We start from the raw sequence: 5,511 nt of genomic DNA, 5'->3' as shown, positions 1-5,511 counted from the left end.
AAATCAAGGTATTTTTCTTGAGTCAAAAGCATCTCCTGAGCCTCCAGCCAAGTCCATCAAAAGGCTTTGTTAGATGATCTAAAGCTACCAGGGTTCATAAAGGTCATCATATCATTCAGGCTGAGCTTGAGAAGTCTGTCCTTTCTCTGCTTCTCACATGCAGAGGAAATTGAATGAGAAATTTTCACATCATTTCTACCCTACCCACACTCTTTTCTTTCTGACTTAATGAATATAGTCACCCAGAATATAACCAGTCATGTTATGGTCTATTTTACTGTGAAAGTGTTATTATTAAATTAATGACAATGTAATCACATAAAATTTGGAAAACAATATGAAAAACTGTCAATTCTTTTCTTCATGGTCAGGAGGCTGGTGCCTTTCCATCCACCTCCCAATTTTTCTCCTGGACAAAGGTGACCATGAATCATCACCACAAACCACAGAGCCAACAGCCAGTACACTGTCCTACCCACTGTCACTTAGAAGTGAGCAGAAGACTCTTTTAGAGTAAATTCCAATTAATAAACGTAGACGGGTTGGCAGAAATGTTAAAAATTACCATGTGGTAAACATCATAGTAGTAATAGTTACAGGTAAGAATAAATGCTAAAATTAATAGACAAAAATATGATGAGAAACAAGATATTGCATACTTACCTGGCAGGGGAGATACGATGATCACAAAGGTGGTTTTCCCAGGACGAGCCTCATCCATTGCACTCTGGATGTGCTGACCCCTGAGATTTCCCCAAATATGGGAAACTCGACTGCGTAATTTGTGGTAGTGGGGGACTGCGTTCGTGCTTTCCCCTGGGAAAAAAAAAAAAAGAAACAGATATTGGCATAGATTCAAAGTTATATCCCCACAAAACCCTTAGTAAGTTGGAAGGGAAATAGTAAATTCACAGTGGAGAAACCTGTGATTGAGTTAATATCACCAATGCTGAAACGTATCTACATCATGGGTCTCCTAATATGATGTCAGCTTGACTGTCTACAGAGGGCCCAGATTCACCATTGTTTCTGGGTGAGTCTGTGAGGATAATTAGCATTTGAATCAGTGGACTCTTTAAAGTAGATTGCCCTCCCCAGTGTGGGTTGCCACCCCCCAACCTGTTAAGGGCCTGAATAGAAGCAGGGCGGAAGACAGAGGAATTCAGTCCTTTTTTTCCTGTCTCACCGCTTGAGTGGACATCTCATCTCATCTTCTCCTGCCCTTGGACTGGGATTTACATCTTTGCCTCCCTTGGTACTCAGGCCTTCTTCGGACTTGGACTGAATTACACCACTGGCTTTCTTGGGTCTCCAGTTTTCAGATGGTAGATTGTGAAACTTCTCAGCCCTCATGATCATGTAAGCCAATTCCTCATAATAAATCTCCCTTATATAGGTATGTATGTATCTCTATATATGTATATGTCGATGAAAAATAGATCAATAGTCAAGCTAAGAAAGAAATGGAAAATTTTATTGGTGCCAACCTGAGGGTTATAACCCCGGAACACAGTCTTTTAGAAAGCTCTGAGGACTGTTCTGCCCCGTTAGAGATCAAAGCACAGTTATATATGTTTTTGAGACAAAGGGTAATTTGTCAAATGACGTATTGACAGTTACACAGTCCAGATCTGCAGGTACAAAGTAAGTAGTGGGACATCTGACACCTTACAAGATTAAGAAGGCAGGTTATCTCCTGAGGAGTTATCAAGTAATGGGTCATCCTGACTCTTTACAAGGTTAAGAAGGAATGTTATCTCCTAAGGAGGTCTGGTCAATGCAGATGCACGATACACACTAAAGGAGAGGGAGGGGGCCCAAACAGACAGAGAAAAGTTAAATTTTTCTTGTCTTGCCATAAAATATGAATTTTATTTCATCTCCTGTTAGTTTTTTTTCTCTGGAAGGACACAACATCATTTCTGTGTTATTCTTGCCAAAAATGCATACCTGAATTTAATCACAAGAAGACATTAGACAAGCCCAAAATTCACCAGGAACTTCGTGTTGCTGAATTCAATAATCATTTCTCATTCCACGTTTTACTCAACCTATAAGTATTATGCAATATTGTTCAACAGCTGTCTTTAAATCACTTTCTTCTCTTGCTCTCTAGGGCATAACTCTCTTTTGATTTTCCTCCTACCTTATAGTTAGTCTCCTCTTCTGATTTCTTTTCATCTTCCTACTAATGGAACTTTACTTTCCATCAACTGTACTGACCCCCAAGGTGATCTCATCCACTCCTATAGCTTTGTAGCTGCAGGAGGACCACTGATTACATTCTCATTCTAGGCAGCAGGAATAAAGAAGGGAAGGATAAGACCCCCAACCAACACCCTTAAATATAAGCACAAAACTCCTCCACCTACGTTCCATCAGCCAGAATTTAGTCCCACGGCCGCTCTTAGCTGGAAGGACCATGTGCCAAGCTGCCAACAAGGTTCTGTTGTTGCAGAATAAGAGAAGGACAGACATTGGATAACTAATAACTCTTCTATAGGTGGCAAATCTTATCACTCCTCTGGTTTACACAGTGCAGAAGTCAGACGGATCTAGAATAAAACAAGTGGATTATTATGAACTTAATCAGATGTTAACTCTATTAACAGCTGCTGTTCTAGGTAGAATTCTTTCCTAGAGAAAATTAACACAGTACCTGGTACCCAATATGTAGCTCTTGAGCTGACAGTTTCTTTCCTCTCACCCAGTAAACAGGGAACATAATAGGCTGTTGGATGTTATCCTGATGTAGAATGAATGGCATAAAGTGACAGAAGGCGTTTTGTCACAATTTGGTCTGCAGTGACTCTGTCATCTCCTTATTACACAGGGTATCGGTCTGGTCCACTACATTGATAACATCATGCCGATAGGACCTGTAGAGTAGGAAGTAGCAGGCTTTGCACTAAGTGCTTATCTCAGGGAGGCGTGAGCTGCTGTGGTGTATCAGCCACACTCAGGGATAGCACTGAATAAGTTGATGTGAAATATTCCCTGTCAGCAAAATTTTGAGTGGTACGTGCACATCATTACCCACCTTGCCTAGAAGGCATGGCCTGAGAAATATGAACAGACATGAAGGTTTATGTCCCTTTCCCCCCCTTCCTTCCTCCCTTCCTCCCTCCCTCCCTCCTGTCTATCTGTCTATCTATCTATCTATCATCTATCATAGCTAAAATTTTAGCCAGATGATAGGAATTAATGGTTGGAAGATTTGTAACAAGTTCTAGGGAAGAGATACATGCACGGATGGATGTATCTTTTGGCATCACAGTGAGACAGTGTTTTCGTCCTATGTGAATGCCCACTGGAAGTCCCCCCCTGCTGAGGATGTTTTCAAATTGGGTATTGCCGCTCTACGACAGCTCTTTGCTCAGCCTCTTCGAGACCTGCCCAATGAGTTCATGCACAAAGTGGCAAAGGTGCTAGGGATGGAAACCGTGCCTGGACTCAGTAATACAGATCCCTTCTCTCCAAGTTAGCCTGGCTGCTGTCACTGCTGAGCGTCCAGCTTGCCCACAACAGCAGCACCCAACCCTGATACCCTAATATGGCACCACACCTTGGGTACACAAAGCCGCCCCAGCCATCAAATGGCATGTTGATGCCATGGGCCCTTCCACTGTAGCTAGGGCAACAATTTGTCCTCAGTGGAATAGACACCTTCTGGATTTGGATTTGGTTTCCTTGTGTGCCATACTTGTGCCAGCCCCACCATCCATGGGACTTACTGAATGCCTTATTCAAGGTCATGCATTCCATTCCAAAGTTGATTCCGATCAAGGGCACTTAACCATGTGCATGAGCTATGGGGCTGCAAATTCTCTACATAAGTTTCACTACATTAGGTCTAACTGGCCCAGGGTCCTGACCTCCTCAATATAGACTTTCTTCCAGTTGCACCCCATCATCACCTGGACCAGACTTTTTTTTCACTTGGTGGTTCTGCTTCCTCCTAGAGGGCGCATCTCCGTCTATATTTCTTCCCCATGCCCTGCCTCCCATGCTGCGAACTGCTGCTGCTTCTAGCTTCCAGAACTATGAACGAATACATTTCTTATACGGATGGTTGCTGCACACCCAGCTCGTGGTGCTTTATTACAACAACCCTAGGCAGCTAGAGCCATATTCATTCATTGATTTCAGAAATATTTGCTGGGCATCTACCATGTACCAAGCACTCTTAAAGACACGGAGGAATACAGAAAAAAAAAAACAAAAAACAAGAGCAGATAAATAGTGTCTATTCCAGCTTAGTAGAGGATGACATATAAAGAAGTGAAAAAAAAAACCCAAAACCCAATAACTTCAGATAATAGGGAGAACTCTGAAATAAATACAGCACTTAGAATCTTTCCTTTTAAGGACACGAGTCATTGAATTTAGGGCCCACCCTAATCAAGTATGACCTCATTATTATTATTATTATTTTTGGCCATGCCACACGGCTTGCAGGATCTTAGTTCCCTGACCAGGGATTGAACCCCGGCCACCCCAGTAAAAGCCCCGAGTTCTAACCTTTGGACCTCCAGGGAATTCCCAAGTATGACCTTATCTTAACTTGATTACATCTGCAAAGACACTATTTCCAAATAAGATCACGTTCACAGGTGGGAATATTGGTGTTCAGACTTCAATATATTTTTTGGGGGAATGGGGGCACAGTTCACCTCGCAACAGATCAGGGCTGGGAGAGTGACATCTCTGTAGAGACTATAGATAAGTGAAGGCCTAAATGATAAGCCATGTTGCACAGCACTACTGCAGTGTAGACACCAAGTGCTAATAGCTCTTGTAAACAAACAAATCCAGTGGGAACTAGTGGGTTTTCATTGGTGAAATGAATAGCTCATAATTGGCATCCTGTGTGTAGAAGTGGATCCTCACTGGTGACTCAGTGGTACTCAAACTACAAGAATAGATTAAAATATTTTAGACAGCATCATGTAAAACAAGGTAGACATAACTTCGAAAGACTTCCCTCTCCCTTCATTTGGCCTGGATCCCAAGGCACCTTTCTGAAATAGTCTTGCGTGTCCAGCCATGATTGCAGAGAATTTTGATTGCCAGTGGGTTAACTACTTATTATCTCTAGATTGCTGTAACTGTCTCAGGTCAACCTTTCCTAAGGTGTAGTTACAGCATATATAAGGACAGGGAGCTGGGACTTTATGGAGTTTACAGAACAGGTTATGTGAACTGTTTTTATGCTTGCCTGCTCATAAATGTTTGCTAATAGCTGACTCTCCTTGTGGCAGAATTCCATCTGAAATCAGCTGTCATTAAAATTCTGTAGCAAGGTTGTTGCGGAGTAGTTAGCCTTTTTTTTTTTTTTTTTTTTTGTGGTACGCGGGCCTCTCACTGTTGTGGCCTCTCCCGTTGCGGAGCACAGGCTCCGGACGCGCAGGCTCAGCGCCTATGGCTCACGGGCCCAGCTGCTCTGCGGCATGTGGGATCTTCCCGGACTGGGGCACGAACCCGTGTCCCCTGCATTGGCAGGCGGACTCT

At 42.8% G+C, this 5,511-nt stretch overlaps 1 non-coding gene across 1 annotated transcript; it reads left to right on the top strand.

Moving 5' to 3' along the window:
- The first annotated feature begins 655 nt into the window (after positions 1 to 655).
- LOC115803257 (U1 spliceosomal RNA) lies at positions 656 to 819 on the top strand. Its single transcript, XR_004023944.1, has one exon. It is a non-coding gene; the product is annotated as a U1 spliceosomal RNA (small nuclear RNA).
- Positions 820 to 5,511: the final 4,692 nt, after the last annotated feature.

The sequence above is a fragment of the Delphinapterus leucas genome, chromosome 18, assembly GCF_059928025.1.
Source record: "Delphinapterus leucas isolate spDelLeu-1000000601 "Yukka" chromosome 18, BTC_Dleu_Yukka2, whole genome shotgun sequence".
Taxonomy (NCBI): domain Eukaryota; kingdom Metazoa; phylum Chordata; class Mammalia; order Artiodactyla; family Monodontidae; genus Delphinapterus; species Delphinapterus leucas.
The sequence above is the reverse complement of the archived record's forward strand: the minus strand, read 5'-3'. Positions and strand labels throughout refer to the sequence as shown.